Genomic DNA, 14110 nt, shown 5'->3' on the forward strand with positions numbered 1-14110 from the left:
CCCACTTGCAATCTAACGATAGTGAATTCGAGCAAAGCGAGAGGTCAAGAGCACTTGGGTTAGCAGGAGGTTTAGGTACACGTGTTGTTTCCCCAGTGTTCAAAACGGTCATATTGAAGCTGTTACAAAGGTCATATATCAACAATGAACGATTGTCGTCGTACTGTTCCCCCCAGGCAGTTCCGTGAGAGTTGAAGTCTCCCAAGATCAATCGTGGCTCAGGAAGGAGTGAGCACATGTCAACAAATTGCTTGCGGCTAACCGCAGCTCTCGGAGGCCAATACAAGCTGACAATACAGAGGTCTTTGCCTCTGATGTTTGCATGACAAGCAACAGCTTCAATCCCTCCAATAGGTGGAAGGTCAATTCGAAAAAATGAGTGGCACTTATTGATCCCCAATAGCACCCCTCCGTATCTGTCATCACGGTCCAAGCGTACAATATTGAAATCATGGAAAGAGAGATCATCTCGCGAAGAAAGCCAAGTTTCGGACAGAGCAAAAACATCACAATTGAACTTATGAATTAAAAATTTGAATGTATCCAAATTAGGGATAAGACTACGACAATTCCACTGTAAAACAGTGATATCTCCGACCTCTCTATTTGAATTAGACATCAAGAGAGATAATCATTGCAAGGAGGGGCCATGTTTGCATCAATTGTTGCAAAATTGTCTTTAATACTGGAAGCATTGAAATGACAATGGTTCTGATGGAGTCGGAAACGTTAAAACACTTGAAGATTTGATCCAAAAGGTCAGACAACTTTATAAATCCCGATTGGGAAGTTGAGCTGGACGGAAAAATAGGGACAGTTGGGGTTTTTGATGTCCCCTCGAGTGCTGGGTCGTTCGAAGGTGAACTATTCCCACGGAAGCCAGGAGGAACCTGATTTTGCTTGTCCGCTGCACTCGTTTTTTTAGGCAAGCTAACAGGGGATATCACCGGAGGGACTTGTGATTGAATTTTGGGAGTGGTCACATTTTTGCGCCGGGGATTCCCTTGGGAAATAAACGGTGTACCCCCGTGAGCTGTGTCCGCTTCCATTTCGTCAACTGGCAACGTGGAAAAGATATTGTGTGAGGAGATTGGATGTTGTTGTTGTTGGGCCTGTGGAGAAGCGCCCTTTAAAATTTCCGCAAAAGTGCGTTTCGAGCGTTCCTTTAAAGAGCGCTTCTGTTTCTCCCAGCGACTCTTGTAATTTTCACAAGCTGAGAGCTCATGTGGGGTCCCCCCGCAATATGGACACTTATGCTCAGTCGCACTGCAGGATTTGCCCACATGTTGCTCTCCGCAAGTGGCACAGCGCTCCTTGTTGGCGCAGTAGTCTGCTGTGTGACCAACTGACTTGCATTTGTTGCAAGTCATGGGCTTTGGCACGAAGAGACGCAGCGGAAGCCTCAATTTGTCCACCATAACGTAGTCAGGGAGGGCGGAACCAGAAAAAGTTACTCGAAACGAGTCGGACGGCGTGAATTTTGTTTTTCCCTCTTCCTGGGACACTTTTCCTAATTGATGGCAGTCCAAAATTTTAACTTTCGTCAAAGGGAGCTTTTTAAATCTGCCATCTCCCTCTTTTATTAATGCGCTCGTCAGACCCGTTTCTGTGATCACCCCCGAAATTTCTACGTTATGGCAGGGCACATAGACGCGATATTCTAGTACGAACCTATTGTCGACAACAATCTCGTTAGCTTGCTTCCGATCAGCCACGACAACACGCAGTTTGTTCGGTCGAACCTTTCTAATTTCGACCACGGAGGAATAATTTTTTGTCAGATCTTTCATGATCTGAATGACGTTGAGCGATTTCCCGTTGGGTTTTGGCCGGAAGAAAACAACCCATGGGCCAGATCCAGATGCATCTTCTGGATAGACCTTGACACGCGGAGAGGGGACAACTGCGGGGGAGGACGAGGTCGATTGTTGAGCGGGAGCGGGAACAGTTGGGCTGGGAGGCAAGTTCGGGAGATAATCGGAAGCGGGAGCGGGAGATTGAGGGGGCGAAGTGGAAAAGTTTGCCAATTTTCTTAAAGGGGGCTTGTTGAGGTTGATTAACTCTTCCTCTAAAAAGACATCGTCTGAGGGGGGAACGCGTTTAAGCGACTTCCCAGTAGTTAGTGAGGAGGAAACATCAGATTCAATGTCCATATCAAGAGGATCGCACTCTGCCATTATGGCAGATATACAATTATACTTTTTCTTTTTTTTTTTTACATCCTTAACCTAATATATATATAAACTAAAATACTTGAAGCGCACGGTGCGGATGATTTGTAACGGTGCTCCAATCGAACCACGTGATGATCGCTTGGCACAACAGCAATGGTGTATCGCACCACAATACGATGACGAGGAACGGCACACGCTCACAGCGCCCGCAGTGGAGGACTTCTCCCTCCCGCTGGTTGTGATTACTTATCACTTCACTCTCGCAATAAAGAAAACACCGTTAGAGCGACACAATCACTTCAGCGAAACCGATAACGGTATTGTTCCAACACAATAACGGACACGAACAACTTTGCGTCCGGCGGCTTCGGACTGCGCGAGCTGACTGACTCTGTCGCTCCTGTTGTGAGCCGTTCTGGTTGGTTTTACTTAAAGTGGTATTCTAGTCTAGAAATCTGAAAAAATCGAAATTTTTTTTTTTACCATATTTCTATAGTTTAGGCATTCAAGAATATACTCTAGAAAGGACTTATCGAAAATCCTATTATTTACCTAGTTAGAGCCATCTTAGTGATGTGGTATCTAACCTGTTACGGCCATCACAATGAACTTCAAACGCGTTTCTCTCGGAACTAGTTTTTTTTCTAACTGGCGTACACGATATCTCAAGTTCTACTGAACCGATTTATGTCAAATTTATATGAAAATAATCTGCATGCATCTCTCTATCGCATGAACCAATAAAAAATTATAACTTTTTAATTTTACTATTTTTAAAAAATCGGTAAACGCAAAAAAAAACCTTTTAAACAGCATTTTTGTTTTCAAACGGCCGCCATTTTGTTAAAACCCATGTTTTTGACTTGTCCGAGGTTCATGCCATAGCGACATCTTTACTGATTCAGAATCTGTTCGATTTTTTTGTTTCAGATAACCAGAAGGACTGGAATCGTGTACGCCATGGCACAACTTTTTTTTGAACACCCTCACTTCACCAGCATGTAACTATTCTAATTATGAATATTTTTTTTCCGTCCTATTTTTGTTTTATTGTTGAAAGATAGATAAACGAATAATGATATAATGGATAGTAAAAATATTCTTTGTTTTATTTTTACGGAGTTCGAAAAAACGTCCGAAATTCGTATCTCTACACTAGAATACCCCCTTAACTCGATTCATGCCAACAGAAACAACTGAGAACATAACTTATTATATTTCAAAGAGATGTAACTGTGATCCTTCGAATATTCGATGTCACAAGCTGTTACGTCAAAACCGTGAAGATGAGCCGCCTTTATCATTCATATCTTTCAAAATAAGTCTTCCCGAGACAATCGTTCGACGGATTAGATTAGCATCATGGATTCATTCCCAATCAATCCACATCAACGAATTTGATAGTTTACACATCTTTAATAACACGGGCTCTACAGTCGCGTCAACAAATCGATGCGTTACACACCGATTTTTCAGCAGCTTTCGATTCCATAAATCACCAGATAACAATCACCAAACCTCAATGTCTTGGTTTCAGTGACTCTTTTCTGGGTTGGCTGCAATCATATCTGTCAGGCCGAAAAATGTCAGTGGAAATTGGCGACTCAAAGCCCTTCCGGGTTACATCAGGAGTTCCTTAAGGAAGTCATCTCGATCCATATATTTTCTTGCTTTACCTTAACGACATCAATTTCTCTCGTGTGTGCCAAAAATTATCGTATGCGGATGACTTCAAACTGTACCATTAGATTGAATGTGAAGCAGATGCTGAGTTTTTTCAAACACAAATAAATACCTTTGCTGCGTGTTGTGACGTGAACAGGATGATGTTGAACCCAAACAAATGCTCGATGATATCCTTCTCACGTAAGATTTAGGTATTGTCCTAAAGCTTCAAAATATTCACTGGAATTCGTTCTGCGACACCTCGTTGCTTCAGAACCGATACCACCAGCAAGGTACCAATTTTCAGACAACATCTACGCATCCAGCTGTCAACATTGATAATCATTATTCATGTACTCAAAATATGGAAAATACATCTTCAAATATACCTAAATAAAGTGACCAGATGGTCAGAGGTCTAACGCGGGACACAGAAAACAAAACGTTATGTATATAAGTTATGTGAACATAAACCATAGTTTAGCGAGTCTAAACTGATCAGTATTATTTCTTTCTGAGTATCGGCACACAGTTGTGATTATTCGGTGGTTTAGATTTTGTTTACGCCCGAAAATCCCTCACTCAATCAGAGCATTTACGCCTGGTAAGCACGATTCAAATTCTACAATTTTCTTCAAATTACCGAATGGAATGCTCGAAAATTCCAATTCATTTTTCATCGATTTTAGTGTTAACGTATGCATTCAAAAAATGGACTAATTTCGGATGGCGATGAAAGGTAATTTATAGGAACAAATTTTCTTTAAATATTACGTTTATTGAGTCTACAACAAAAATAATTCAAGGCTATTGATTCGCAGCAGCAGCACCGTCACGCAACTTGATGATTTTTCCATACTGCAAGCTCCACCCCACAGCGAAGGAGTTGGACATCCTGAGGCAGTTTGTGTCCGCCAGATATAGCCGATCTGGTATTTACAATATCATCTCTTTGCCGCTCCTTAAGCCGGGAGATCGAAGCAACCGGCCAAACGGTGGAGAAGAATCTGGCCAAAATGGACATTTTTATGCGGAAGCGTCAGACGAGACCGGCCGTATCTGAGCAGCAGGCAATCACCCAGAAGGAGTAGCTTGAGGTGCTGGTGAAAAACTTCTTTCCGGCGAAAGAAGTGAAAAACTTCTTTTCGTACTCATAATGAAAGACGAGACGTACTTGATGCTAGAATTCAACGAATGGCAGGGAACCGGGTACTCTATGCTCCACAGGTAAGCATCAATATTCTATGACTCTCTGAATGCAGTCTTGAATGAGCATGTTCCACGTAGACGATTCACGAGACACTCCTACAAGCACGATTGGTGGACATCCGAACTGCAGCACTTTCGTAATACTATCCGCAAATCCCGTAAGCGTTATTTTCAAGAACGAACGGATGCAAATCGTCACAATCTTCGCAAAATTGAGACTCATTAACAAACTTCAAACCGCATCATTTCAGAATTACATCGCCCACCTGGAGACGACTGCGAAGCGAAACCCCTCCTATTTTTGGACGTTTATTCGCAATCGGAAGCACTCAAATCGATTCCCAGCCGAGATGACTTTCAACGGTAATAGTGCTGATTCCCCGGTAGGAATAGCAAATTTGTTCGCAGATCATTTCGAAAAGGTACACAGCACCATTTCAGCAGCATTCTCGCCTGACAGTCTGAGGAATTGTCCCATTTTCGAGTTGAATTTACCACTGCACGATGTCTCATCTGCCTTGAGTAAATTGGACGTGTCTAAAGGTTCTGGAACTGATAAACATCCGCCACTGTTCCTGAAAGAATGCGCCACGTCTCTGCAGATACCATTGACAATAATTTTCAATAAGTCGCTACGACACAGCACTTTTCCGCATCAGTGGAAAACAGCTTCAATATGTCCGATCTGCAAATCAGGCCCCAATCACGTCGTTGAAAATTACCGAGGCATTTCCATTCTATGTTGCGTGACTAAAGTATTCGAAAGACTAGTTCATAACATTTTATATACCGCATGTCAACCGATGATATCCGAATATCAACATGGCTTCGTCAGTAAACGATCGACTACGACTAAATAATCTGATGACGTTCACTAATTTTTTATCAACGGAATTCGAGCTCAGACACCAGGTAGATGCAATTTACTTCGATTTTTCGAAAGCGTTCGACAAGGTTCCCCACGAACTTGCAGTAGCGAAGCTTAGTCACCTAGGCTTTCCTACCTATCTGGACGGTGGGCGTATGCAAACATCAATTGCTCTCACTAATATCGAGAGTGACATCAGGGGTGCCACAGGGAAGTGTTCTTGAGCCGCTTATCTTCGTTTTGTTCATAAACGACCTGAGCTTTCGATTGAATGCTGGAAAACTTTTCTATGCCGACGATCTGATATCTCGATCTAATATATAGATCAATAACATCTCATCTTGACTGTTGCGCGCTTCAGGCTGACGTAGAGGAGCTACGGTGGTGGTGTGAGGATAACGGAATAGAATTGAACATAAAAAAATGCAAAACAGTGTCGTTCACCTGGCGAGCAGTCTCGAATTGAATTCCGTTATTCAGTCGGGCCTGAAACACTAGAGTGTGTTAATTCCATTCGCGACCTTGGAGTCGTCCTCGATAACAAACTGAGGTTCAATGAGCATATCTGCGTCACTACCGCTAAAGCGTTTGCTGCCCTTGGATTTGTTCGTCGGTGCACCAATAACTTCAGAGATGTTGACGCAATCAAATCGCTATACTGCTCCTTAGTACGTAGCATTTTGGAGTATGCTGCCTGCGTGTGGTCTCCGTTTCACAACACCAAAATCACACGAATGGAGAGACTACAGCGTAGTTTTATTAGATATGCTCTTCGACAACTCCCTTGGATAGATCCAGACCATCTCTCCGACTACTCGAGCCGCTGCAGACTTATCCCGTTGGAATCTAGGTGTGCCAACCTTCAAAAAATATTTGTGTTTGATCTGTTAAATAGAAATTTTGACTGTCCATCCTTATTATATAATGTATCACTCTATGTACAATTTTGACAACTACGTGAGCGAGATTTGTTGTTTATCAATCGCCATAGGACTTCTTACGGATTCCATAACTTCTTAGAGAATTGTTTCCGTGAATTCAATAGTGCTTGTGCCGTGTTCGATTGTTTATGCCATATGTCTTAAAATTTCAGACAAAAAAACGACCAAGTGCAAAAAAAAAATTTTTTTGACAATTTTTTTTTCGGGATACAAGTCAGACTCGATTATATACAGACTCGATTATATACTGTTCGAAAATATATTTTTTTATATTTCTAATACAGGTCGGACTCGATTATCCGGGATTCGATTATCCGGAAATTAAGACTCGATTATCCGGAGTATTTTATTTTTGATTTTCGGAAATTTTGAATAATTTGTATAATAATTCCATATTGAATAGCTTATATGGGTATCAAATGGAAGGACTTGACTAGTAGAATAGTTATTTATGAAAGATGCAAATCTACGATGGCGGCCACTACAAAATGGCGGATTACATATTTTCAGTAATTTATGAAAAGTTATGAAAAAATAGATATAAAATGGCGGTTAGAGAGCTTAAATTTGGTTAATAGAAATATTCATGTTTATTATGTTAACTTAAATTAAATGTTAACTGTTAACTTAACTTAATTAACAACTTAAAAACCACAAACTTTGAAGTTTTTCACTTCTAAATTGTCACTTAAATCCACTAATTTGAAAGTTTCACAACTGTATCTTGTTAAAATTTTCTTTCAAATGGAAGCAACATTGTCCTACGTAGCGTAATTTTTTAATTAGAGCCAGTTGAAGGCAAACAGGGCCCGAAACAGAGAAAAAGTTGAAAAATTCTGTCATTGTTGGAATTTTAACATATGCCCAGAAGAATTTTCAACATCATATGTGATCCTCTATCATCTCCTGAAATAATTAGGATTTTCTATATGATAAAGGTATTTTATGGCTTTAAGGGGATGAATCAAAAATTCAATTCTTCTTTTATAATCAAAAAAACGATAAATATTTGCATAACTAAAAACTAATTTAAAAAAAAATTCACTCGATTAAATACAGGATTCGATTATATACACTGCCGTTCTACGATTAGTTGTCCCATGTTACTTTTTGACAATTTTCACTTTTCTTCATAAAACGATGTTTCTATGCCTAATCTTCTAAAAAACACCAAAAAAAGTTATCGTTCGTTCCCAGCTTTTAAAAAAAACATCTTCTTCTTTCTTCTTCAATGGCACTAACGTTCCTAGAGGAACTTCGCCGTCTCAACGTAGTATTACTTGCGTCATTTTTATTAGTACTTAGTTGAGATTTCTATGCCAAATAACACGCCTTGAATGCATTCTGAGTGGCAAGTTCTAGAATACGCGTGATCACAGTGCAAGTCGGAGGAAATTTCTTTGACGAAAAATTCCTCCGACCAGAACGGGAATCGAACCCGAACACCCGGCATGTTAGTTATGACGCTAACCACTCGGCCAAGGGAGCAACAAAAACATCATCAAGCTCAATTGTCCTATGTTGATATTCTAGGCATAACTGTCCCACCATGAGTTTTCAAACTTAATCGTGATTGATTGATTCAAGTGAGGGGAACTTTTCACATTTCATTAAACAATAGTTTACTTTTCATAAAAAAAACCCGGTGTATTGCTAAACAGAAACGCTTAAAGCTTCTAGTGCACAAATATGCTAGAAAACTTTGATTGCGTTTCTCTCAATTGCTGATTTTGGAACATGGGACAGCTATGTGTAGAACGGCAGTACAGTGAAAAGAAATCGAAGACTGTATATAATCGAGTCCGCGCTGTAGCAGTAATTCTCAAAGTTTTGTGCAATTATAAGACTTTGGCATCAAATTTTTTTTAAAACCCTAATTTCCGGTGATTTGGTTTTTATAAAACTCAATTTTTAACGTATTCGACACTAGTAAATGAAGTCCGGTTGAGCTAATATTTCGCATTATGTATTTTATCGTGTAAATCAACATTTTGCACGAAGTTCCATATGAAAAATCGAAATGAGCATTTTCATTGGCACGTTTTGCCTCGTATTTCGAAAAAAAGCCAGAGTGTTTTTTGACAATTTTTTTTATAGATAACGGTACACCTTGACGTTTCATGCGTTTTTAAGACATTTAGCATCAAAGAAAATTTTCGAAAACACAATTTTAAAGAGCAATTCCATGTCAACCGCTAACCCGATCCTTTCCGATTTTTTGGAAACTTAGGATACTTATGACGGAAACTACCTAAAATTACAATTTTCATCGTCATACGACCAGTTTATATTACGATAAAAACGAAAAAAAAAGTTTAAATTACGATAAAAAACGAAAAAAAAAATTAAAATGCCTATTCAAAATCATTGACCTTTCCAAAAACAAAACAAATTCAAAACAAAAACTCAAAATCAAGATGTCTGATTAAAATATCAAAAAAATCTCTATATAAAGTTTTATCCTAGGACGAATCGTTCTCGAGATATAACCAATTTAATATAATTAAAATCGTGCTCGTGAAATATTTGAAAATGCATACTGCTGCTTGACACTACGACGGAGGATCCGACATTTTACTGACGTTATTTACATTATTTGGTTATATCTCGAGAACGGTTATTCTTAGAATCAAACGTTTTTCATGTTGAATCGAATGTAGGTTCTTCTTTTCATGTTAATTTTCTTGAATGTTTATGATTTCACAAAGTATTGGAATTTCATATATTTAAAAAAATCAATCAAACTTTGTTGAATTGGAAGTATTTTACAATAAAAATATACAAAAATATCGAAGGGAGGAGGTGGGGGTAGGTTGTTGTTTGGTGATATAAAAGTTTTTAAGGCGTTTAAAAGTTTGGAGCCGGAAAAGGTTCTTATGATGGTTCGCGACTCCTCCTCCCTCTGAAAAGGAGGGCCCCATACAAATGAAACACAAATTCCTGCATAACTCGAGATCTAATCAGGAAAATGAAACCAAACTTGGCATGTGAGGGTTTTTGGGGACGAGAAAAGTTTCTATGATGTTTTGACACACCTCCCATACAAATGGAACACATATTTCAACCAAACATGGCAATTGACAATTTTCGGAAAACTCTGAAGGAAAATGGGAAAATTCAGAAAATTGAATTCCCATATGTTCTCCAATTACATCGTGATAAGCGTTTCATAATCGACGTTTTATGTAATTTGAAGACATTTGGCATAGATTTTTTTAAACCCCGATTTCATGTACTCTGCGCTTGGGAGATTTTACGGTTTTCAAAAAACACAACCTTTGATATTTTTGCGACACTAGTAAATGAAGTCTGATGGAGCTGAAACTTTCGCATAAGGGTTTTTTTTCCGAATCGGAAAATTTAAATTGCTTTAAATAATAAATTCAACAAACATTAAAATAGCTTGTTTTTCTATCGTATTGCTTAAGACAACTTTTGATATTACGATCCGTTCTGGTTTTTTTGAGTTTGAACTATGATTGTAGAATAAGAGATTTTCTAAAAATCGGAAGCTTAAGAAAGCTTATCCACTCTCAAACATACCATCCACTAAATCTTCATCAATTCAAGTCACTTGACAGCGGGAAGAACATTTATCACATCAGGTGAAACAAGTTTCGGAACACAACACACTGAATACACTGAACCAACGTTTGACTCAGAAACAAACTGATTATTCCCAAAGCCTCCAAGAGTGTTAAAACAAAAGTTATGCCATGTAGCAGGACAAGACGCTAGATGTCAGTACAGCTAACCAATTAGCACTTCAGAGAACAGAATTTACGTGAACCGAATACTCCACTTAATGATGCCAGTGTTGCCAAATGTTCGATTCCAGTTTTCAACAGGTTTCACTCAAAAACACTCATCCGGTGTGACCAATTTTCCGTATTCCATTATCTATATTCAACACACAGAAGCACTATCGACTAATCATTTTATTAACTCCACATCGACACCAAAGAACACATTTTTTTTCTATTTCTTCGTCATATGCTAAACAATTCAACCACACAAACAAACCGATAAGCGGCGCAACTTCAAAGTTGACACATAAAAACACATATTTTTTAGCTCCCCACCTTTCACAAGATTCTAGCAGCTTCAACTTCCAGGTAGATGTGTGAACGATTCTTGAAAGTGATCTGCAAGTTAGCACTACGATTCTTAATCAGTCACCCGATCGGCGACAACGATACACTAAACGCACAAAAACCACTTCTAGTATGACCTTTTAAAGGTGTACTATTTTCACGTACGTATCAGATACGCCACCGAGATTAACGCCGCAAGAACGCGCCCGCGATTCGCGAAATACAAACGAAAAAAAAATTATTCATCCATTCCTTATTTCCTCCTGTTGCCAATTTTTGCAAGATTCTAGATCCTAATGATCGTTTCTAGTTTGGTGGATTCAGAAAAAAACCAGACATTTTACGCAAACTGTGTCGCCCCCTAGCATACAAATACAAAACAAACGATTCGAACGGCTGTCACCGACAGACTGACTGACGAGTGTGTTTAGAATTGCGTCGGAAGAAAAAAGCGTGTAAACACACATACATACCACATACGGTCACTCGGTTGGCAGCGCGCTCCAGCCGTGCTTCTGGAGTAAACAAAACGGCGCTCTCTCTCTCTGAGCCGGTATTATGAATGGTTTGTGGAGCGAGGTGCGCGCGTTTGTGGGAGAACCAAAACAGAGAGGACGCGGACGGTTCCGACAGTGCCGGGTGATGGTTTCGGGACATCTGTTTGTGACTCTTGCCACCATACTCTTCCGTCTGAAGTTCTTCAGACACGCGTGGAATAACATCTTGAAATGAAACGTGCTGCTAAACAGCCCTAATCTGGAAAAATTTCTGTGCAATAAGTTGAAATACTGTGTAAACATAGTTCGAGCCTGATTGAACACGTGAGCGAGAGCGAAAATTGAGGAAAGAGTGAAAGAAGAAGAGAGTCCAAAACAAACGTTTCTCTCGCGCTCTTCTTTAGCAGAGTTGTGATTAGATGTGTGGAGAGTAAACAGCAGGAAAAAAAACTCCCCGAAAAGGTAAGCGAATACGAAAACATAAACATAAACAAATTTGACCTTGCGTTAAGGAGATAATGGAGGGGTAGTTTAATTGTGTGAAAACTATCCCATCGCTTCAACACAAAATGAATGAAGATGAAGCCCAAAACGAAGGGGAGGGAAGTTCAATTTGAAGTAGTCTTTTCTAAGGGTAGGAGTGGGTGTTCACCGAAGTGTGCCGATTCGATCGACATCCCTGTGAAGGTCATGACGCAATATGGTTCGCCGAAACCTTTTTTTTCTGAGCACGTTGTGCGTTGTCGTTACACACACATTTGATTTTGGACGATGCGTTTTTACAATATAGGGGAGAGGGAGGCAAGTTAGCGAGGGAGGCAAGATGACGAATCGGTAATTTGACCCGTTGTAATGAAGGTAGCGCCACCTACTTTTTACTGAAGATGCATCATAACAAGGCCAAACTTTGTACTCGGTAACTCTGCCGAAAACGTTATCACAAAAAAGGGAAAAATTAAAATGAAAAAAAATCGTGATTTTGTTATTTTTTTCCGTTTTTTTCAAATTTTATTATCCACTTTATGAGAAAAGTTTAAATTTCAAAATAATTTTCTACATGATAAAGGTACTCTATTGTACATAATCTGTTTCTTTCCGGCGAGTTTCAATCATGAATTTTTTTCAGCTAATTTTTTTTTTATTGAAAAAGTCGCTTGGGGCAAGTTGGCGAACTGTAACATTATGTTAATTTTTGGTTTTTTATTGCAGATGGTTAGAACTTATAAGCGAAGAAGAGACCAATATTGGTCGGACACCAGTTTGGAGAATGTTATGAAAGCTATAGAAGAAGGTTTGTCTGTTCTGGGTGCTTCAAAACAGTTCGATGTCAGAACCACTTTGAGACGCTATCGACGAAAATATCCAGACATGGAGGTTAGATTTTCAATTCAGCATTTGCGTTTCCATGTTCTTTATGCAAGAAATATTAAATCTGTATCAATTTCAGGATACGTCGTCCAATAAAGGCCGCTTTAATGTCACATTCAGCGAGCGGCCGTGCGGCCGCTTTAAGGCCACATTCAGGTCCAGATTCGAAGAAATGCCTATTCGTTTGCGTTAAAAATGGCATAGAGCACCCTTTCAAAGGAACATGCGCTAGACGGACATGGGTTGAAATGTTTATGAAGGCTCATAAGCTATCTTTGAGAAAGCCAGAAAATACCTCAGCGGCACGATTAATGGCGTCCAATCAAGAAAATTGTGACTTATTTTTTCGAACTTTGGGAGACATACTAGCTCAGTATCGTTTTCCTGCGTGTGACATTTACAGTGTTGATGAAAATTGCAATTCCACTGTTCCAACCAAGGATAAATAAATAATTGTTATTACATTTTGTTGATTTTCAGGTGACCAAACCATATTTGCCAACTTTCCTCCAGGCATTCGCCATCTTGCCTCCACGCGGAGGCAAGATGGCGAATTCGACGCTTTTTGCGCAAAGCCTTTGGGTGGACAAGTTTTAGTTTTTTTGCCCATCCAATAGATAATATGATAGAAAACACTTCAGGCTATATGAATTAGCATAAACATTAAAAAAAATTATTCCAAGATCCAGGGCTCGTCAAAGCTTAACATCGCCAACTTGCCTCTCTCTCCCCTACAGGTTGGACTCGATTATCCGGAGTATTGATTTTTTTTCACTCCGGATAATCGAGTCAAAACATTTTTTTTCTTTATTTGTTTTTTTTTTTGCATGTATTTTTCGTTTTTTGAAAATAAAAGAGGAATTTGATTTTTGATTCATCCCCTTAAAGTCATAAAACACCTTTCTCACATGAAAAAAATCAATCTATCCAGATTCTCTCGGGAGGTGATAGATGATCATATTTGATAAAAAAAAATCCTCCTACACATATGTTCCAATTTCAACAATGACAGAGTTACAGAACTTTTTTTTTTGTTTCGGACTCTGTTGCTTCAAACTGTCTCTACATTAAAAAGTACGCTACAAAAGACGATTCTGATGCTTTCATTTGAAAGATGAGAAAATTTAGTACATGATATAGTAGTAGAACAACTAAATTAGTGGATTTTAATAACATTTTAGAAGTGAAACACTTAAATAATTTTTAATGTGTTATTGTTATTTTTTTTCTAAAAATTTATATTGAACTAGATTGTTTCTATCAATTAAAATGAAGTTCTTTAACCGCTCCACAA

The 14110-nt window shown here is 39.0% G+C and overlaps 1 protein-coding gene across 7 annotated transcripts in view; it reads right to left on the bottom strand.

Moving 5' to 3' along the window:
- The window catches only part of LOC129763045 (tensin-2), a 518244-nt gene extending 506890 nt beyond the window's left edge, over positions 1 to 11354 (bottom strand). For 6 of the 7 annotated variants that reach the window (XM_055761769.1, XM_055761774.1, XM_055761782.1 and 3 more), the window contains exon 1: positions 10940 to 11348. The gene's annotated coding sequence lies outside the window, so the exon portion shown is untranslated. Of the gene's footprint in view, positions 1 to 10939 lie in introns of all 7 variants that reach the window. The other variant, XM_055761768.1, reaches the window with a different exon arrangement.
- Between the last annotated feature and the right edge of the window lie 2756 nt (positions 11355 to 14110).

This window comes from Toxorhynchites rutilus, chromosome 1 (assembly GCF_029784135.1).
Source record: "Toxorhynchites rutilus septentrionalis strain SRP chromosome 1, ASM2978413v1, whole genome shotgun sequence".
Classification (NCBI taxonomy): Eukaryota; Metazoa; Arthropoda; class Insecta; order Diptera; family Culicidae; genus Toxorhynchites; species Toxorhynchites rutilus.